The following is a 23411-nucleotide window of genomic DNA, read 5'->3' on the forward strand; positions in this document are numbered from 1 at the left end:
ACCCGGAAATCACTTCCTGTCACCCTCATGTGTTTTCTGAAATCAACCATTATCTGGAACTTCCCTGGTGGTCCAGTAGCTAAGACTCCACGCTCCCAATGCAGCAGGCCAGGGTTTGATCCCTGGTCAGGGAACTAGATCCCATGTGCCACAACTAAAGATCCCACATGTCTCAACTAAGACTCGGCACAGCCAAATCGATCAATCAATATTTTAAAATAAATCAATAAAATCATGCATTATCCCAAGATCTGGATCCTAACGGAAGAGGTAGCATGTTCATATAAACAGACTGGAAACAAACTGCATAAGAGGTAGACAGAAATCGTACCTACTACGTGAATGACATTGACAGGAACCATAAGACGTGGCCAGGGGAGGAGAGGCACTGGGCCAATGGCACCTTTCACTCTCAGGGGCCCAGAAGAAGCCATGGATTTGGAAAGTGGAAACCAAGATGCCGATGGGACCATAGATTGAGAGACACAGAGTTTAAAAGGCAAATTTGATGGAGAAAACATGCTGTTTCCTTTGACTCAGTGAGAAGCCTACTTATTCAGATTCTATGATCAGGTTTGGCCCCTTATAATTAATAGTTGCTCAATAAACATTTTTACAACTGAACAAAAAGAAACATTCTCCATCTGAATAGCAATACATTTGGACTACAACTCACCAAAAAAGACACTAGGTCTTTTTGTTACTAGTCTCATTTTTAGAAAATTTATTTAAAAAATACTTGTTGTTGTTGTCATTGTTCAGTCGATAAGTTGTGTCCAACTCTCTGCAACCCTGTGGACTGTGGTCTGCCAGGCTCCTTCTGTCTATGCAATTTCCCAGGCAAGAATACTGGATCCTTCTCCAGTGGATCTTCCTGACCCAGGAATGGAACCTGCGTCTCCTGCATTAGCAAGCAGATTCTTTACCACTGAGCCACCTGGGAAGCCCATTAACAAATACTTATATGTTGTTAATTACATCCATTCATAATTCTAAGCATTTTACATATGTTACATCATCTCATTCTCACACAAACTCTATTGATTTCCTTTGCTATCCTCATTTCACAATGAGAAAGCTGAGTCACAGAGACAGACTAGGACACTTGTCATATCTGGTAAGTGATGGAGGTGGGATTTGAATTCAGGAAATCTGAATTGAGGTCATGCTCTTGACCACTATGCTCTGCATCTGCTCTATGGCCAGAGACCTTCTGAAGACTTGAAAATACGCTCGCAAAATGCAGCTTTGGCGATCTAAGTGTTCTGGTCTGGCCAAGGTAATGCTGCAAGCTTGCCAACCCTATTCCCTTTTCCTCCTGGGGAAAGAGACCATGTATCCCGAGTTTATAGTTGGGCTATTGCTGGGTAACTGAGTACTGACCACTGGAATATCGGTGAAAGGGAAGAATCTCAACAGGCCTGGCCAAAACACTCTTATCCAACCGTACACCTGTCTGCTCGTGCCTGTGGCCAAATATAGAGAAGCCAGAGAGGACTCCCAAGTCTGGAAACCAGCAGACCTCAGGCAGAAGCAGCTCAGGCCCCCGAATCACTGCATGGAAGACAGCATTTTGCTGCCCAGCCCCCACTGACCCATCCTGGACAGTGACAAGAGCAAGACATGAGCCTCTGCTCACTTAAGTTGTTAAGACTTTGAGGCTGTTTCAATTAGCCAGCATGACATGACATTTAGAATAATCCATACACTTAAAAATACAGGAAAGTAATTTTAACCAAAGATGAACATTATGAGAAAATCCAAGTATATAACTTCATGCTTCATTTCTCAGGCTGTAAGGTGGCTCTTATTATTCATCCACTTGATGAGTTAAAGCTCTTATTCTAAAATGCTAGGAGACTAGAGAGAAGTGGAGGCAAATACGTGGCTACTTCAAAACATCTAAGTAAAGGCCTGCTAATCCTCCTGCTATAAGTGAGATTTCAAACAAGGAATCACTCTCCTTTGATGGAAAAGCTTTGCTTATTATCCTGAACAAGAGAAACAAAGACTGTCAACTTGTCCAGAATCAGCATCTATAACAAGCTGCTAATTCTCGCAGAGATCCCCACAGCTCCATGTTTCTGGTTATCCTCAACAGAATGAATGGAATTTGTTCTTTGTTATTTGTAAGAAATAGTTAAATCATTTGAAGGGGTTAATCCTATTTGATTCACTTGTTTTATTTCTCTAATAACAAACTATTAAAGGCATGCTGGTGAGGGTCAACATTCTTGACTGGCACTTTACAGATGGGCAATCTGATCCAAGAAAGCTGGGACCCAACAGGCCAAACTCACTGTACTCTGGTACCATATGTACACCCAGGGTTTGGGGGAACACTCAGGGAGAGTGCGCCCAGGGTGTGGGGGCGGGGGACAGTGGGGGGAACACTCAGGGGAGGTGTGCCGAAGCTTTGGGGGGACATCCAGGGAGCTGGCTTCCCTGCTTACAAAAGCAGAGGATTTCCTGCAGAAAGCATCTCCTGGGCTCGGGTCTCCTGTGGACTAAAATCAGACTTTATCATTCTTAGGTAAAAATTTTAATTAGACAAGGAACCTGTTACCATGTTCACTGGTCTTCGTGTACATAGAGCTGTAATCACTGCAGCTCATTCTTTCTTTTAACTCCTACTGGCATTTTCAACTAATAAAGCTTTCATGGTCCTGTTGACAGTATCAACACTTCTGCTCATTTTTAATCCCACATATCATCAACAGACTAGAAGACAAGGAAACCAAAAGCCCTTTGCATGCTTAGTTGCTAAGGAATGTCTGACTCTTTGAGGCCCCATGGACCATAGCCCACCAGGCTCCTCTGTCCATGGGATTTTCCAGGCAAGAATACTGGAGTGGGTTGCCATTTCCTCCTCCAGGAGATCTTCCCAACTCAGGGATCGAACCTGCATCTTCTGCATTGGCAGATGGATTCTTTACCACTGAGCCACCTGGGAAAACCGAAAGCCCTTTAAGCTATGATAATTTCTTTTGCCTCCATCCTTGGAAATGTTCAAGTCCAAAAAAGGAAGCTTTTGAATAGAGTTGCTGGTTCCCTTCAAGGGGGTCAAAGGCATCCAGAGGCTGTGATGCACAGTCAAGCCAGACAGAGAGAACTGAGTCAGGGAGGAAGAACTGCTCTGTTGTACAGAGAGGCAAGATGTGCACGCATATGTGGTACAAATATTCCCACCATGGCCGGTTTCAAGCTACCAGTGTGAAGTCACTGAGTGTGGAGCTAAAAAGAGATATACAGCAGCTCACCAGCATATAGTATTTTTATCATACAGACTCAGGAGATGAAAATAACCTCCCAATGCAATGAAACAATTAGAAAGTAACATGTTTTGAGTACTTTTTTGAAGTAGAGTTGGCTCACAATATTATCAGTTCCAGGTGTAAAGCAAAGTGATTCAGTTATACATATATAATGCTTCCCTTGTGGCTCAGATGGTAAAGCATCAGCCTACAATGTGGGAGACCCGGGTTCGATCCCTGGGTCGGGAAGATCCTCTGGAGAAGGAAATGGCAACCCACTCCAGTACTCTTGCCTGGAAAATCCCATGGACGGAAGAGCCGGTAGGCTACAGTCCATGGGGTCGCAAAGAGTCGGACACGACTGAGTGACTTCACTTCACTTCACTATACGTATATATAGTCTACACTTATGTGTATATATTTGAATATTTTTACCTTTGCTTCTAATATACTAATAACTTTTAGTCATTGAATATTTATACAGGATAATTTAATTTTGCATAATGGCTGCATTGAACAAAATTCCCTCTCAAACCACCAAGACCAGCTTCAGCACATGCTGCTTCTGAACCTCCCAGGTCATCAACTTGAGGCACCTCAAGTGAACAGTAGCAGGGAGTGGACGAAAGGCTGAGCCACCCTGTCCTAGACTTTCAGTCCTCACCCTTCCCCCAGTCCTGTGCTTTTCTCCTTAACTGGAGCAGATGTGGATCACTGGGGGCCAGTAGATATGAAAAAGTGTTAGTCGCTCAGTCGTGTCCAACTCTTTGTGATACCACGGACTACAGCACCCGACTCCCAACCAGGTTCCTCTGTCCATGGGATTACTGCAGTAGGTTACCGTTTTCCTCTCCAGGGGATCTTCCCAACCCAGGGATCGAACCCAGGTCTCCTGCACTGCAGGCAGATTCTTTACCATCTGAGCCACCATTCTTACCAGCAACCATGGTTATTTTCCACATCGTCTCCACTCCATACCTCCTGATTTTATTCCAGGCAGCTGGGGTGAATACCTGGTTGGGCCCACTGCTCACCCTGACCCACCAGGTACCTGCCTCCTCATGCTCCAGCAGCCCCAAATCACAGCAGGACTGCCTCCCCAGCCTCCTGACCACAGAATCCCAAACCCTTAGCAGAACTGCCTGTTCTCATGATTCCTCTCCTCACATTCAGGGCCTCAGTAGCTACTGCCATTTCCACAGTTCAATTTTAACAAAATTATATGTTAGGCATGGGCTGGGCACCAAGGAATACATAAGGGCTTCCTTTCCTCAAAGACCGTTTTGTCACGCAAGTATGACACATTAATAGAACATAGACGAGAATGAAAAGCCATTTAAACCAACCGTCAAAATGTGTGGAAGTTCACCTTCAGCTGTATTCCTTCTGCTGTAATTAGCAGCCACAGCCCCGGAGACCCAAGCATCCTCTATCAGACAGGACATCTCCCTTCCAGCAGAAAAGCTGCTTGACTTCCTAAGCCAGGTGTCACGACCCTGCCTCCGTAATTAACAGCTGGGCGATTTGTGCGAGTCCTTCAACTAAAACAGAAACGATGACTCTGTGCTCTTTAGTCCCTCAAAATTGGGGCTTACAGTAGGGATATAGGAAGGGGGCAAGGTCAGGCCCTGTTCCCCTTAGCAAGCTGGGGCACATGTGCAAGAAGGGGTCCCGCAACTCAGGCAGCCTGTGAAGATGCCAAACGAATACGCACACGCTGGCTGCTGTGTTCCAAGACATGAGCCCCCCCATAACCAACCACACCCCAGACACACGATTAACTTGTAAACCATCACGTGAGCCAAGGAGCAGGAATACAGAGCTACTGCGCTGGACTGACGCACGAACAGTAAAACCCCCCCAGTACTTTGGGGTTCGGCTTCAGTTACAAACAAATTGATGGCTATGCCAAATGCAGGCTTCAGTCTTGTCAGGGATAACTAAGTTAACAGTTACGAAAGCATGCGACAACAAGGCAAACAGGCGGCGAGTGGCGCTTAATTCCAATCTAGTTATCAGAAAGGGTTAGACAGAACCATTCAGACTCTGCCACAGAGCAGAGGACCCAGATGCCTCCCTGCCAGGCCAGTTCCTGACAGGAACCTCAATTCCTCCTGACACGAAGGGAACCTGATCCCCCACCCCGGGACTCTCAGGTCAAATGTCTTCCCAAATGACTGAAGGGCCCTGGAATTTCCTGACACCAGCGATTTTCACATCAACCCTGATCCCCTGGCAGCATGGCCCCCGCACTCCTTCCTTAGCTCTGGGTTTGGTGGCCAAGACACTGCCGGGCACTTCAGGACACAAGACAGAGCCGGAAGCCCAGTGGGAAGACAGCAGTGCAGGGCGAGCTCAGGACAGAGGTTAGGGAAGATGAGCGGGTAGTGACAGTGAGTGGCAGGGGACCAGGAATCTGGCGGGGGTGGGGTGCTCGGGAGGGGGTCAGTCACAGAGCCACACGAGGGACCCTTCCAAATACTCTGGAATTCTGTGCCACTCCTCTGGGTCAAAACAAATCATTAAAATGGAGCCCAGAGCCCCGGAGACATGGGACGAGCCCTCCTATCTCTGTAGACCACCTGCATGAGGTCACTTGCCTTCTCCTGACTGCTCCTACAAAGACAGTGCATTCAAAAATGGAAAAGGCAGGCTCGCCGTCCTGGGGAGGAAAAACATCTAAAACAAGGCTGACGTCACGTCTCAACTCATACCTTCTTTTCTTTCCTTAATCCGGTGAAGCGATGTGATATTGGGGTGGTTTAATGATTATCTGGGTTTGGCAGCAGGTCTAAAGGAATCCTTAGTCTAGGCAATAAAGTTCTGGGGAACTCTGAAATAGATTTGCACGGAACTGTTCTATAAATATACACGAGGTTTAATCTTAAGCTAATTTTGGTAAAAGTTCAAAAGTGGGAAAATATGTGCTGATTTTTAAGAGAAAAAATTAAAATAAATGTCATTTGCTGATGTCATTTCAGGGGTTCCTCCCATCCCTGCATCTGCATTTTTGCAGCTCCTTCCATCAAGAGGTGGATTCCTTCTCAGTTCCTGGACTCTGGGCTGGCCTGGGTCTTGCTTTGGCCAACATGGTAGTGAATGTGACATGGCAGAGACTTGAGAGACACCTGCTCACTAGGGCTGGCCTCTCTTGTTGCCCTTGGAATGTGGCCACCACCCGAAGCAGCCCAGGTTCCCTGTCTCCAGGGTACCTGGTTGCTCCCACTGCCCCTGCTGACAGCCTGCCAACTGCCACACGCCAAGCAAGGCCAGTCTGGATCCTCAAGGCTCCAAGTGAGTCACCAGCTGATGACAGACCCAGGAGAGGGCCAGCCATGACGAGCCAGACTGGCCCAAAACAGAACTGCCCAGCAGACCCACTGGGGTGGGGCCACATTTCATGGTTGTTGCTTTCAGCCAATCTCTTCTGAGCCTGTCACCTCCATCCACAGCAGGTGGGCCCCCAAGGTTTGTGGCCTCAGACTCAAGAGGGCTCGGTGCCTGGCTCTGAGGTGGGAAAGAGGCTCGCCCCATCAAGGTGCCCACTGAACACACCCTGACACCGCTGGCTCAAGGCAGGAGCACCAGCCCCATGTCCGGTCCTCAGCCACCACGGTGCGTACATGCCCAGCCCTGCCCTTCCTGGAGGCCAAGCTCCCACCAGGGACCAAGGACAGAGGACAGGCAGCAGCAGCTGCTGGGTGGAACGGCCCGGCGCCCCAGCGAGTGGGGGTGCAGCCAGCTGCACTGTCCCCCCAGGAAGGCGAGGAGGCGGCAGGAGGTGAAACCCTGCAGGAGCTGCGATCCCAGGCCCTCTGAGCCCTTGCCCTCGTCCCGTTGTCGTACAAAATGCACATTCGAATGGTAAAAACAGTGAAGACTTTCAAAATGGCAACTGCCAGCCCAGGGCCCTTCTGACGGCGCTGGACCCGCTTCTGGCTCAGAAGTGAAGCCCTGCTCTGGGCCCGTCTTGCTCCAGGGCCGGGTCCACTGTGGGCGCCCTGGGCCCCCCACTCCAGGCTCATCCCTCCCTCAGAGCAGCAGGCGGGAAGTCATCGCATCAGGTCACCTCTGAGACAGCTACAGTTTCCCCCTCCACTGGGGCTCCGGTTGCCGGGCCGTCATGAAGCTTTTGGCTTCCCTCAACTTTGTGGTTCCTTCAAAAGGCAGCAGAGACTAGAAACTCGGATGACAAGCAAAACCATCAGGAAGGACAGCTTTCCAACAAGCAAGGCCGCATGTCCCTTTCACAATTCTTCATAAAACCTTCCCAGAGTCCTGGCTCAGCCGGTCAAGCTTTTGTGGGCTTTGGTTGCCCCTGTCCCACGAGGGCCACGGCCAAGGGATGAGGGTACAGGCCGCAGGGCCACCCCCTGCCATTTCCCAAGACAAGGAGCGAAGACATGGCCTTAGTTCACCGTCCTTCAAACTACACGTATTTTCCACGTTCATTCCCTTCAAATGTGTAACACATCTCACAACAAACCACAAAAAAAAAAAGCATAGTTTCACATAAAGCTGTGATTTGGACATAATTTAAAAATAAAAGGAACACTGGGTCAGTTTTCTTTAAGAGAAAGACCAAAGAAAACTGACTCACGTGATATCAGAAGAAATCAGGCCTGTTGGTTAACCCCAACAAATCATATTTAAACTTCTAAACCTCTAGGGACCCATTTAGCCTCTTCAGAACAACAAATATATTGTGGGTACTTCATAAATGTTTTAGGGTTAAGTACAAGGATATTTTTGAAGATCAAGCATATATGGGTTATGAAATAATATGGATGTATTTACTTTGAAAGCGGTTGGATTTTACTTCCTCAGAAACCTTTAGTAAGTTATGTTATTTGTGCCAGCAACCTCAGTGAGAGAAGCAATGGCCTGATATTGATTTAGGCAGCTTCCAAATCAAGCCCCAGACTTCTACTTAAGTCAACAAAATTGCACAGCTCACCAACCAAAGGAAGGGCTTCTGCCAAATCTAGAAAAAAGACAAAGGCAAGGTTTCTCCCATCAAGAGCTTAAACTGAGCGAGCGTGATAATATGGCAAATATTTGTATTATATTAAGGGACCTTTCTATCATTAAATAAATAACCAAAATGCATTAAACTTCTCTCTTAAAAAGGCCAGAGTATATTCACTTGTGTTTTTTCATTTTGTTTCTTTTTTTTTTAATTTTAATTGGAGGCTAATCACAATATGGTGGTGGTTTTTGCCATACACTGACATGAATCAGCCAAGGGTGTACATGTGTCCCTCATTCAGTCAAGTTGAAAAACGGTTATCAGTACCAAGTTTCAACGTTATTATTGATCTATTATCGTTCACTCATGATGAATAATCCTTTCCTGTGCTCCTTCTCTGGCCTCGCACTGTGGTAGGTCCTCACATGACAGGCCAGGTTCTAGGGGGCATTCATGGCTGTGGATGGGACCAAGCACCAACCAGGGAAAAGAGGAGAACAAGGAGTCAGTACCTTTGTTGTTTCTGCTCTTCCTTTCACTGGAGGGATGAGGGAGCTGAAGTACAATAGATATAAAAGCCTTGACACAGAGGAGGCCGAGTAGTAGAGATACTAAAAGAAGGCAGGCCCAGGGCTCTGGAGGGCAAGACGTGGTGGCCATAGTAGATTTTAGACCTGATTCTAAGACAACAAAAAGCTGTGAAATTGGCTGAACAGATGCATGCAGGATCAGCTTTGCAATATGAGGACAGAAGGGGGAAGATAAATAAGAGGCCACTGAAAGAATGAGCGGCAGTTTGAAGGTGGCTTGGACAATAGTGGAAGCAGTGTGAACAGAGAGAAAAGGAGAGAGAGCAGTGAGACAGGAAAAGAGGGGAAGGGAAGAAGGAAAAGTGCGAACGACTCAGTGACTGATCAGATGTGGAGGATCCCACAGAGTGTCTTGCTTGAGCAAATTAATAAATGGTGCTACCATTTACCAACACGGGAAACACTATACGGGAAACAAAAACTGTTGGGGGCGGGGGGATAGGATAAAATTGGTATTTCTGTTTTTAAGATGTTATGTCCAGAAAAGGGGAGGAGTTGAGTAGAGAAATGGATTTGGGCGGTTGAAAGCTCACAAGTGCACTAGTGAACCTAAGCTAACAGCTAGCCTTTGTGGCTGGAGGTTCTATAATGGTGTCACCCTTTTTGTTCCTAATAGTGGTAATTTGTGTTTTCCCATATCTTCTCCAATAACAGTTATTTTATTCATTTATTAGTCTTTTCAAGGAACCAACTTTTGATTGCATTGCTTTTCCATTATTTTAAGTCTGTTTTCTATCTGATTAATTTCTGTTATCTTTGCTATTTTCTTCCTTCAATATTTTTGTGTTTAATAAGTTGAGTGTTTTCTAATGCATAAAATGTTAAGGTTTTTCAGTCTTTCCTCCTCTCAATCATGTGCATTTAAGACAATAATTTTCTCTAAGTAAGGTTTAACTACAGACCACGAGATCCAATATGCCATATTTTCATTATCTTAAATCCAAAATAGTTCCTCGATTCCACTGGGATTTCTTCTTTGACCCACAGGCTATTTAGGAGTGTTTATTATATAATTCCCAAATATTTATGAATTTTCTAGCATCTTTTTTACTGTTGGTTTCTAGCTTAATTTCACTATGGCCAGAAATATACTCTGTATGATTTCCATTCTTTGAAATTTTTTTAAATTTTATCAAAGTACAGTTGATTTACAATGTTGTTTAATTTCTCTTGTAAACTGACTCAGTTATACATATATATATTCTTTTCATATGTTTTTCCATTATGGTTTATCACAGGATATGGAATATAGTTCCCTGTGCTATACACTAGAACCTTGAAATTTCTTGAAACTTATTTTATGGCCCAGTAAACACCAAGGATGTGTACTCAACAACTGCAGTGTTTGTTAAACAAGCTTTTCAAATCTCCTCTATCCTTATTGCTCTTGATATGCTTATTCTATAGAGGTATATTAATTTCCCACTACAACTGAAAATTTGTCTATTTTTCCTTTCTGTCAATATTTGATTAATTGATTTGGACTTACTAGTGAAAATATTTCCTAGTCTTTTAGCACCATGAGATTTCCCCTTATCTCTAATAATGCTTCTTGCCTTACAGATTCTGTCATCTGTTACTAGGATGGCCATACCAGTTTCTTTGGGTTAGAGCTGCATGGTTTATCTTCTTCCAGTCTTTTACTTACAACATTTGGTACCCGTATATTTGATATGTACCTACTGTAAGCAGATAACAGCTTTTATCCAATCTTAGACTGTCAGATGCTTTTTTTAATAAAAGCACCTTTTATTTTTTTTAATAAAATGCCTTTTTTTAATAAAAGCATTTAACAAAGTCTGTTAACCTAAAGTGATTGCTAATGTCCAAGTTCAAATCTACATATTTAGTATTTGATCTACATGTCCCAGTTTACTTTTCCACCTTTCTTAGCATCTTTAAAGCACAATTCTCTACTATTTCATATTTCCTTCTTATTATTCTTTTTATTCCTAGTTATATATTCTTTTATTAATTCTTTCAGTAATTTATCCTCTAAATAATCTGGCTTCCTAACTCAGCAGAACCTACTATGAATGAGAGTTATTACTTACCAGAAAATGTAAGGACCCTAGACCATTTTAATATGGTATACGCCTTTCAACATAATGAGAGATGTATTTTGAACCTCATGACATAGTATTGTCTGGCAGTCAATGTTCATTTAAATTCAACCACATTTTCACTTTGGTCTTTTGCCCTTCATTCCTTCCTGGGTTTCTGTGCTTCTATCTGTGATCATTTCCTTCTGCCTGAAGAAGTCTATTTAGTAGTTTTTAAGTGAGTCCACTGGCAACAAATTTCCTCATTTCCTATTTTCTATAAACACCTTTATCTCAATTTTATTTTTTTTGGTAATAGCTGTACTGAGATATAATTTGCATACCATATAATTCACCTATTTAGAGTGTACAATTCCTTGGCTTGTATATTCACAGGCTTGTCCATCCATTACTACAATCAATTTTAAAACATTTCCATCATCCCAAAAAGAAACTAAATTATCCATTGGTAGTAACTTCTCATTCCACAAACACACTGATCTATACCCAGAAACGACGAATCTACTTCTTGTCTCTACAGATTTACCTATTCTAGACATTTACCTATTCCATTTGATATAAATGGAATCACACAATAGTCTTTTGTGACTAGCTGCTTCCACTACTTAGTACAAAGTTGTCAAATTTCTTTCTTACTACAGCATTTATTAGCACCTCACTCCCTTTATTGCTAAATAATATTCTATTACACAGATACACCACATTTGATTTATCCATTTATCAGTTGATGGACACTGGGTTGTTTCCACTTTGGGCTGTTATGAATAATACTACTATGACTATTTGTGTACAAGTTTTTATATAGACATATACTTTCATTTCTCTTGGGTGTGTATCTAGGAGTAGAACTGCTGAGTCACATAGCACCTCTATGCGTAGTATTTTAAGAAACTGGCAGACTGTTTTCCTCTTTTCCAAAGCAGCTACACCATTTTACATTCCCACCAGCAAAGCATGAGGGCTCCAACTTCTCCAAACTTTACCAGCACTTGTTTTCTTTTTGATAATAGCTGCCATCTTAATAAACGTGAGATGGTATTTCATGGTTTCTGTTTGCATTTCCCTGATGGCGAATGATTGTGAGCATCTTTTTATATATTTATGAGTCATTTGTATATCTTCTACTGAGAAATGCCTATATAAATTCTTGGCCCATTTTTAATTTGGGTTGTCTTTTTTGTTACACATACAAGTCCTTTATTGGCTACATGGTTTGCAAAATATTCTCCCAATTTATGCATTGCCTTTTCACTTTCTCAGTGTTGTCTTTTCAAAAGCTTTCAATTTTGATCAAGTACAATTAACCTATTTTTTTCTTTTGTTGTTTGTGCTTTTGGTATCATACCACCTTTACTTTAAAGGATATCTTTGCAGGAAACAGAATTCTAAATTAGCAGTTATTTGCTTGAAGTACAGGCTACCTTGGAGATATTGCAGGCTATGTTCCAGACTACTGCAATAAAGTGAGTCACATGAATTTTTTGGTTTCTTGTGGGAGGAAGGTTTAAAAGGGAGGGGACATATGTATACCTATGGCCAATTCATGTTGATGTATGGCAGAAACCAACACAATATTGTAAAGCAATTATCCTCCAATTAAAAATAAATAAAAATTTTTAAAAGTTATACTATATTACAGTCTATTAAGTATGCAAAAGCATTATATCTGAAAAATGCACGTTTAAAAAATATTTTATTGCTATTAATAAAAAACATTAACCACCATGTGACAATGCCAGGTTGCCACAAAACTTCAATTAAAAAAAAAAAAACATAGTATCTGCAAAGCACAATAAAACTAAACATACATGCACTCACAAACTATTAACTTCACGGTCTTCTAGCTTACCTCATTTCGGATGAAACATCAGATGCCAGTTTTACTGTTTTTCTTTTGAAGATAATCTCTTTTTCTCAGGCTTCATTTAATATTTTCTTTGTCTTTAATTTACAACAGTTTTACTGTGAAGTGCTTAAGTGTAGTTTGCCTTGTATTTATCCTGTCTGGAATTTATAGCACTTCTTGAAGTTGTGACTGATGTCATTTGTTAATTTGAGAAAATACTGGCCATTATCTCTTCAAATATTCCTTCTACCCCATTCTTCTTTTTCACCCATTCGAGGACTCCAACACGTATTTTAGCCCATGATCCACATGCCTATCATGCTCTTTTCTGCATTTTCTGTTTTTTGCACTCCATACATCTTAATATCTTTTACTGATCTATATTTCACATCATTAATATTCTCTTCATCAGTGTCTAATCTTTAGTTGAACCACCCACTCTATTAATTTGGGGGGGTTATTTACTTACTTGGCTGTACTGGGTCTCTGTTGCTTTCTCTAGTTGTGGCACATAGGCTTCTCATTGCAGTTGCTTCTCTTGTTGCAGAGCACAGACTCTAGGCATGCAGGCTTCAGTAGCTGTGGTACATGGGCCCAGTTGCTCTGAGGGATTCAGAATCCTCCCAGACCAGGAATTGAACCTGCGTCCCCTGCACTGGTAGGCAATTCCCAACCATTGGACCACCAGGGAAGTCCCTATTTTTAATTTCTGTATTTTTCATTCTACAACTTCCATTTGCTTCCATATATATATATATATATACACACACATATATATACACACACACACACCATTCTTGTTTTGCTTTGTTTAAATTCTCCATCTTGCCTCACTTCTTGAATGTATTTCTCATGTTTTAGAGATCACATCTAGTAACTCTAGTCTCTAGAACACTTACAGACATTTCTATGGTTCCCCCTTCCCCTTGATCATGTCTCTGGATATACCAGGTACATTTTATTGAATACAATCATTGTTTATTAAAAAAAAAAAAAAACAAAACTCAAAGTTCTGAGCAATAGCTTCCTCCAGAGAGATCTTCCTTAGCTTCTGGTAGCTATAGGAGTAGATCATAGTAATCCAATTAAGGATTGAGCTCACTCAAAACTGGGTTTCAGTCTTTGTACGCCTTGCCTGATTTCAGTTACTTCTTCTTCTACTCTGTTTTTCTCTCCCCAGCACTATGAATAGTAGCTTTACTTAACTTTTCAGCCTCCTCACAGTCACTTTCTGCTTACCTTCAGAGTCTCTGCACCTGCCACTGATGAACTGGTACATGCATCACAGTAAAAAGAACAAAGAATATCAGACTTAGTGAGTATGACCTCAGTAAGTTTCTCGCCTCTCTTGAATCTTGGCCTCCCAAGTCCTGGCTGCCTTTGGAGTTCTCTAGTGCCTTCAAACAGATGGGCTTTGGTCCTCTGTCTACCTTATATGGTTGTTCTCGGTAGAAGTATTGGTCTGCTACAAGCTAGTTCCTTACAGCCAGATGTATAACTGAGCAAGACCCTATGGGGCCTCCCCTGGACAGACCCCTACCCTATATCCTCTGCTGTAGCTCCTCTCTGAAGTCCCCAGAAAATAGTATCTCATGCATATTTCATGACTTTTTCAGATGTTAAAAACCACCACCAAATTAAGCAATTAACTACATGATGATCATGAGCACACAGCCCCCAGACCTTCTGGCACCTAAGGATTGATGTTAACCACCCTGCTATCTCAGCATCAACCAGAGAACTGTGCACCAGCTGATCACATATCCTGGGACGTCCCTCCTTCACCTGGCCTTTAAAAATGCTTTGCCAAAATTTTTCAGGAAGTTCAGGGTCTTTTGAACATGAGCCATCCATTCTTGCTCAGCCCTGAGATAAATGTTCCTCTGCTACAAACGCCAATGTTTCAATTTTTTTGGCCTCACTGTGTGTTGAGACGCTTCCCTGGTGGCTCATCAGTAAAGAATCTGCCTGAAATGCAGGAGACCTGGGTTCGATCCCTGGGTTCGGAAGATCCCCTGGAGAAGGAAATGGCAACCCACTCCTGTATTCTTGACTGGGAAATCCCATGGCCAGAGAAACCTGGCGAGCTACAGTTGATGGAGTCACAAGAGTCAGACATGACTTAGTGACTACACCACCACCCTGTGTGTTGAGCACACGAACTTGTATTGGGTAACATAAGCCCAAACACCTATTTAATAGCTAAAAACATTTACTATTCACTTGACATGAATTAACATTAATTATTTAAGTTATGAGGAAGGTACTATTATTATTTTCATCTTATAATTAATGTAAAACTCACACACACACACAAAAAACACCTGTAATTGATCAAACAACTTGCCACGATCATCACAATTAATAGCAACTCAACTCAGACCACTTGACTCCTGAGACTGTGTCCTTACCTACAACAGAATAATGAATGCAGACGAAAGATACGCGCAGAAGCCCTCTGCAATTGCAACATTCAGTGACTGCATCAAAGAAGAGAGGAATGAAGAGGATCAGCCAGAGGGACCAGAGCAAAGCCAGAGGAAGGTTGTCCTCTAAGCCGAGGGAGGCATTTAAATCTGCACCTTACTACTGCGCTGCCTCGAGCTCAGGGATACTCACAGGGCTTGTGTAGACCCTCACCCACGACCACAGCCTACCAGCACACCTCAGCACGTGGGCACATGCCCACATGCACCCACGCCCCTACTGGGGCACAGGACAGAGGAAGTCACCGGGTGGGGCGAGCAGACAAAACAGCCTGGATCAGAGACCAGGTCCTGAGAAGCGGAGGCCGAGGCTGGCAAAAAATGCGCGTGCGCAGAGGCACCAAGTCCCCAGCGCATGCTCCGTTGTCCCACATATATTTATTACATGTGAAGAAACTAAAAAAAAGAAATATGTTCAAGACTGACCAGTGTGGTCCCCAAAGCATGGCCTGAAGACCCCCGGGAGGACTCAGACTATTTCAGGAATCCACCAGGTCAAAACTACCTTCATATTATTGCCTCTTAACTGAACTGACTTTTGCACTGGTAGTGGGAAAAACCACTGGAACTTTAGCAAAAATCAAGACAGAGACACTAAAGTGTACTAGTCATTGTATTCTTCACCCTTGTGCACTCACAGTAATAAAAGTGTCAGTTACACAAAAGAATGCCCTTACTGAAGTATTAAAAATTATTGATTCTATTAAATTTTTTAAAAGACACAAAATCAATAGTAAAGGTAAGAATTTCAAAACTGTGGCTACAGAGCATTAAATCCCAAGCACAGAGCTCTGCGTGACAACATTGTCACACATCCATGAGACCAGTCCTGGGGTTACCACTCAACGCTGCCTCCTGGGTTCTAGGTTGTGAACCAGCTAGTTGACCACCTGCTCCTCTGGTCTGCTCACATGCCTGCCTGATAGGGCCTATAGAACATGACTTGGAATCACAGGGCCCTAACTTTCCAGTGACTCCGCCATCCCTAGAACAGTGGTTCTTACCCTGCTGTGTGCACAGTAACCTTCCAGGGAGCTGTCTGTAAGGAGCTTCCCAGGTGACACCCCTATATTCTAATTCTGAGGGTCTGGGTGAGCACGGCTCAGGACACTCATTTCTACCATCTGCAGGTGATCTGATACAGGGGCCTTGGCCTCCACTCTAAATAAAGGTGCCAACAATACCTAACTTCAGCTCCCCTGGGGGAGAACAGACGGCTCAGATTAGGCTGAGGACCAAGAGTAGAAATTGCAAGGGGGCTGGAGGAGGGGCAGTGGTCCCAATCTCTTTGGAACTTTTCCCTCTTCATCCCGTCTCCAGCGCCTCCCTTGCATTCTGCCGTATTTGTGTGAACTGTTTCTCATGCTGGCAAAGTATGTCTTGAGGCCCAAGTGTGTGGGGATTAAGCCGATGCCCCAGGGAAGGTCTACTGACTGGTATCCTAGGAAAACACACAAACGGGCCAAGAACCCAGCTCCCCCTGGCATGTGTGATATGAACACCCAGGAGCAGAAGCCACGCCTCAGGGAAGTCCAGCTGGCCACGACTGTGGACTTCTAGGAAGAGCTTCCAAGAACACTAGAGGGTGAGCTGCCCGCTAGCGAGGAAAGCCAGGACGCCCTAGTCGCTCCGGAGTGTCTCCAGAAATCGGCCTTGGGGAGACCAGAATATCAGCTTCAGACACAAGAGGCTGGGCCTCCATGCCGCAGGCTGCCACCAAACCAGCGGTGGAACATGCGGCAGGCTGGTTATAGTAACAGCATCTGACAAGGGAGATGGGACATCAGAGTGCCAACTGCAGCTCCTGCTGTGCTCATTTTGCCCACGTGGCATTTTAAGGTATATATGTTTAGTTGCCAATAGTGAAAAGAAATTTGCATAAAATTCAGATTTCCAGCATCTCTTTACAAATGGGAGGATATGGAAACCCAGGGCCATCCCTTCCAGGTCCAAAGAGGCAGTGCCCACCCTTTATTTGGGCAGTGCTATTAAGGGCAGGAGGAGAATGGGGCAACAGAGGATGAGATGGCTGGGTGGCATCATCGACTCAATGGACATGAGTTTGAGCAAACTCCAGGAGATGGTGAAGGTCAGGGAAGCCTGGCTACAGTCCATGGGGTCTCAAAGAATTGGACACAACATCACCTGCCCACCTGGCTCGTTTCCATTACTCATCTGGACCCTGGCTCAGGTGACTCAAAGGTCCTTTATCCTCAAAACACTCTAGCATTTAATGTCCAGTTTCTTCACTTACTTTCAACCGTACATAGCACCAATGTTCTTCTCAATAACCAGAGGATTTCAAAATCAGCAGCGTGAAATCAGCAGGGTATTTTGCTTCATTCCCTTAGTAACTCATTAACAAGGTAACTAGACAGCCCTAGTTTAGTGATCAGCTGAAACCCTTCAACCAAACACTCTGCTTTAGGAGCTCACTGACGTTTGTGCCACCTTTAAGATCCTCAGCGGGCCTCCCTGGTGGCTCAGATGGTAAAGAATCTGTCTGCCATGCAGGAGGCCCAGGTTCGATTCCTGGGTTGGGAAGATCCCCTGGAGGAGGGCATGGCAACCCACTCCAGTCTTCTTGCCTGGAGAATCCGCATGGACAAAGGAGCCTGGCAGGCTCCAGTCCGTGGGGTCGCAAAGACTCGGACATGACTGAACAACTAAGCATGTAAGATCTTCAGCAACCCAGGTACCCAAGTCAACATCCACTGCCCCACTGTTTCCTCTTGCCTGTTGCCATAGCAAACAGAAGGCTCCATCGAGATGCCCAATTCCCTGGTTAGGAGAGCCCTGCTCAGCGGCGATGCCTCTCCACACCTAGTATAACAAAGCACAGGGCTGGTGAGGGGGTAATTAAATACTGGTCCCTGTACTCTTCACCACAACTTTCTAAATCCAATTTAAAAATCCACAAGCATCCATTTTTTTCCAAATTACAACTTGTCCATTTTTAATTGGAAGAAAAATAAAACCACTGCCCTTGCTTCTGAGCAGAAGACCACACATCTCTCAGACAGATTTCTCCTGGGGCTCCCAGGCATTGAAGGATGACCTTCCAAAGAGCCACATGCCAGAGACAGCAAAGGCAGGAAACTTCCATTTGTGATGCCACATGCTCCAAGAAAGTATTCCCTGAAAAACCCCCCATATTGTCATCTTTAATTGGTGTTCGATAAATGTTTGAAGAGAAAAAGTTGTCAGCTCTTCCGAAATTATTCCCATTATACCCTGCAGGTAGGAGCAGGGCTATCACAGAAACTAGGTCTGGAGTCTTCGGAGACCCCACTCATCAGGCAGGAAATGCATTTCTGGAACCAAAAACAGAATTTATCAGCACATGACTCACCCTAGGTATGTCCTGAGCTCATCTGAAAGCCCAGAGAATCGGACCTTCAGTATAAAAATGTTTCAGTCTCAGATGGTTGATGATCAAGTTTGGGAATCAATGAAAATTTTAAACATAGCATATGATCTGCTGAGTGAAAATCCACTGTGAAATTGTGAATTTAGAGACTACTGCCTGTGAGATTCGGATCAATCTTCAGTTATCTTTGGGGGTCCAGAGATATTGCACAGCTAAAAAGCACACTCCAACGTTGACTTTTTTAAAAATCCAAAATAAAACAGTTTTAAGGTCCCCGAGGTGGTTGTAGCAGCTTCCACCGCAAGCAGTGGCACGTCTGTGACAGGACTTGGCTGGGGTCCCTTTCTGCTTGGGCACTCCAGGTAAAAGGATGCAGGTGTTTCTGGAAACCCATTCACATCTGCCATTTGCACAGAGGTGCGCTCATGAGCATGACTGCCTGCTTGTTTTTGCAATTCATCTAAATGTGGAGTTGCTTGGGGCCACCACGCGGTTTGGTCAGGCAGAGAGTGATTGCTCCCAGATGTTCGAGAGAAATGCCCTGGCCAGGCTGACACAGCAGCTCCAATGTGTCTGAACACACCCCATGTCCTGTAATAAGGCTGCCACCAACCCAGGTGCTGTTCTTGCAGCGAGAGGCCCAGACCATCATCACACGAAAAGACACACCTGCTTCTCATGCACCCTCACGGAGAGGAATAACCAAATGGGCAGGAACCATTCACGCTCCCCCTGCACTGACCCTCTAGAGCCAGCTAGCAACAGAGGTCAGCAAGGAACACCCATGTTTCTGCCCACCTGGCAGCTGGAAACAGTGATGCATGCAGTGACATTCCCGTGGAGCACACGGGGCATTCTCATCCCCCCCACCCCACCCCGCCCTCTGAGGCAGCCATCTCTGACTCTTTTTGAGGAAGACATGGCTCAAGCAAAGGTGACAAAGAGCTCAGAGCTGAGAAATGCTGCATAGGTCTAGAATCTGGGCATGAGGACTCCAAGGTCAGAGCTTTATCTCCTGGGTGACTCCCATGTGAACCCACAGCCCAGATCGGGTCCCACAGGCTCACAGCTGCTCCCAAGGCCGAAGGGGGTGGGGACAGGCCACAGCTACAGAAAGACAAGGGCAGGAAGCTAGGCGTGCTGAACGGGCTAAAGGTGGCCCTAGAGTGCTTCAGAAAGCCTCTTCCCAGCTGCCCGGCCTCTTATGGGATTGATTACATTAGCCTCGAGGCTCTGAGCCAGAGTGGCAGCCAGGACAATTCCCCCTCTTCCCAAACCTCACCACATTCACTGGAGAATTCTAGTAAAACCTACAACCACCTTATCAGTTCCAGTCCTCAGGGTAGGTCAGAAAGTGGGTTCCTGGAACAGAGATCCTGACCATGCCTGAGAGCAGCCTGCAGCCCTTTCACCAAGCTTCACATCCCTTAGGATTCAGACTGAGATATTCTGGTCACTGCACCAGGATTTAACAGCCATGAAATCCTCAGCCAGAAACAGCCTTCATCTACCTCTTTAATAGGCTGAGGACTCCAACTTCTGGAAAGGAGACAATACCTTTATATGCGTGCGTGCTCAGTCTCTGAGTCGTGTCTGACTCTTGTGACCCCATGGACTGTAGCCCGCCAGGCTCCTCTGTGCATGGAATTCTCCAGGAAAGAATACTGGAGTGGGTTGTCATTTCCCTCTCCAAGGGATCTTTTGGACCCAGGGATAGAACCCGTGTTTCTTTTGTATCTCCTTCATGGGCAGGTGGATTCTTTACCACCTGGGAAGCCCTTTATACTAGTTGAGAATTCTTGAGTTCCCTGTTTTTTAAGTTACTGAACAGCTGGTTTATGCGAGACATGGTGTTAGCTGTTGTTTAAAGCGTGACTCCTGTCTCTAAAGGTCATCTGAATATAGTCCCTCCTAGAACAGAAGTGGGCTGTTAACACTGACCCCTGAAAGTCTGCTCATGGCAGTGTCAATTTCTGGGCTTTTGTTTTTCTCATTTATTTTCCTAATGAATAAGTATCATTAAAATGTAATCAGTAAAAAAACATACTTCTTCTAGTACACTCAGTGTGGTCTAAAAGGTGCTTTCTAGCCTTTAAAGTAGATAGGAATCACCTGCAGATCTTATGAAATGCAGATTCTGACTCAGTCAGTGGGGCAGGCTGGGATTCTGCATTTCTGAGAAGGGCCCTTTATCGTGGGTATAGTCAAAGCTATGATTTTCCCAGTAGTCATATACAGATATGAGAGTTGGACCATAAAGAAGTCTAAGTGCTGAAGAATTGATGCGTTTGAACTGTGGTGCTGGACAAGACTCTTGAGAGTCCATTGGACAGCAAGCAGATCAAACCAGCCAATCCTAAAGGCAATCAACTCTGAATATTCATTGGAAGGACTGATACTGAAGCTCCAGTACTTTGGCCACCCGATGCAAAGAGCTGACTCATTGGAAAAGACTCTGATGCTGGGAAAGACAGAGGCAAAAGGAGAAGAGGATGGTAGAGGATGAGATGGTTATATAGCATCACCAAGTCAATGGACATGAACTTGAGCAAACTACAGGAGATAGTAGAGAACAGGGAAGCCTGGCATGCTCTAGTCCACAGGGTCACAAAGAGTTGGACACAACTTAGCAACTGAACAACAACAATACAAGGAGGGCCCAGTGATGCTAGTACTGCCAGGAGGGGACCACAGGCAATGGGGAGGGGGAGGGGTGGGTGGCCAGGACAGTGAGCACACACCTGTTGAAGAGGGGCAATCAGGTAAGGCTTCATGAATGAAGTGACTCCTGACTCTGGCCAGGAATATGGATGTGATTTCAAAAGGCACTCGTGAAGAATGGAGGGATGTATAGGGACAAAGTCTCAGAAGTCAAAAAGAAAGAGAAGAGAAAAGTATATGCAGCACTTGCAATGTGCTAAGGCATCCAGTCTATTAGGTAAGGCAGCAGTGCCTAGACATGAGAATGTATCAATCATCTGGGGGCTTCTTAAAACACAGAATGTGGGCTGCACCTCCAAAGTTCCAGGATCAGTGAGGGGATGGGATTTGCGCTTCTAACAAATACTCAGGTGATACTGAAGCTGCTGCCCAGGGACCACACTTTGAGAACTGCTCTGATGGGGTTTGTCACACAGAGACAAAGGATGTCCCACCCCCATCCCCACTATATTTCAGGAGGGACAACTGGATTGTCCAAAAGAGGTGCACTATTCATATCTGGAAATGTCTAGTACAGCTCATGACAGAATGTGCCAAGGCAGGAATGGTTATAAACCCAAAAGGGTAGTATTGTACATTCCTCTGGGTGGCTCTACTATGGTTTGAATCCATCGCCTCCAATTACGTGGGAGCTACATGGAATCCTTTCAGTCTGTTAACAACGTGGAGGAGGATTTGCGCTGACAGACGCCCACGCCTATACGCAGCAGGTCAAGTGTTCCAAGACCAAGTCAGCCAGCGGCTGTGATGGGCCTCACAGCCATTGTCTCCAAGACTGACTGTCCTCAGTTCCTCCTTCGGACCCTGAGAAAGTCGAGAAAAGGCAGACCTCACAAGGGAGACAGTGAGCTGGGGCTGAGTCTGAAATAAACCTGGGGGCACTGGCAACTCCACCAATGTCAGGGAACCAAGGGCTGGTCAGTGCAGACTGAGTCAGGCTGCCACCAGCCAGGGACAGAGTGGGGGACAGATACACCAAGAGGATGACAAACCTCTGCCTTCAAGATGCTCCCAGGTGACAGCTGAGTGACGCACCAACAAGTAAAAGGAGGAGAGCATGAGTCCAGGGAGTGGAGACCGACTCAAACCAGGGGTCCTCCCCTTGGCTGGGCTTTCAAACCACAGCGCAGAGCTGGCGGTGCTGTGAAAGCATCATGATGTCAAGGTCCAGCTCAGATCAATGAAGTCAGGGTCTCCAGGAGCTGGGGCCCAGGCAGAGGGACAGTGGAGGCCTAAGCCCTTCCAGACTTAAACCTGATCCCTTACTCCACGGGCCGAGAGTTGGATCCAGCCCTCGCTGTGACAGGCAGGGAACCTGCCCTCTTGCCTGACCTGCAGCAATAAAGAAACCAGGAACTAGGAACTGCCCAAGCTATGATGGGAGCAATGGTCCAGGGCTGCAGAAACACATCTTTTAAGCGTTCTGCCCCTCCAGTTAGCTTGAAGAGAGAAAGAGGGAGGTACCCTCGGTGAGCCGTCAGAAATGCCACTGCCCAAACCCACAAGGTCAAGTTAAAGTCTTAAACCACACCCTTTGGCAGGCAGGGGTGCTGGCCTGTGGCAGCTTAGTCCCTGACACACACACATCCTTTTGCCCCAAGCTGTGCAGCGGCCTATGAGGGTCATGGTCCTTCCCAACCACTGTCCTCACTGCCCCAGCTGCCAGCAGAGAAACTGCAGTCTACATAATCACTGTGGATGAAATTAAACATAACCACAGCCATGAAATTAAAAGATGCCTGCTCCTTGGAAGAAAAGCTGTGACCAACCTAGACATGTATTAAAAAGCAGAGACATTACTTTGCCGACAAAGGTCAAAGCTATGGTTTTTCCAGTAGTCATGTATGGATGTGAGAGTTGGGCCATAAAGAAGGCTGAATGCCGAAGAATTGATGCTTTTGAACTGTGGTGTTGGGGAAGACTCAATCTTCCAATCAACTGTGGAACACCAGTCAATCTTAAAGGAAATCAATCTTGAATATTCATGAGAAGGACTGATGCTGAAGTTGAAGCTCCAATACTATGGCCACCTGATATGAAGAGCTGACTCATTAGAAAAGACCGTGATGCTAAAAAAGATTGAAGGCAGGAGGAGAAGGGGACAACAGAGGA

The 23411-nt window shown here is 45.0% G+C and overlaps 1 protein-coding gene across 36 annotated transcripts in view; it reads right to left on the reverse strand.

Moving 5' to 3' along the window:
• Positions 1–23411, reverse strand: part of FHOD3 (formin homology 2 domain containing 3) — a 514139-nt gene that overhangs the window by 453633 nt on the left and 37095 nt on the right. The gene's annotated exons all lie outside the window — the stretch shown is intronic.

This window comes from Giraffa tippelskirchi, chromosome 14 (genome assembly GCF_054371585.1).
Source record: "Giraffa tippelskirchi isolate mGirTip1 chromosome 14, T2T-mGirTip1v1.2.pri, whole genome shotgun sequence".
NCBI lineage: Eukaryota > Metazoa > Chordata > Mammalia > Artiodactyla > Giraffidae > Giraffa > Giraffa tippelskirchi.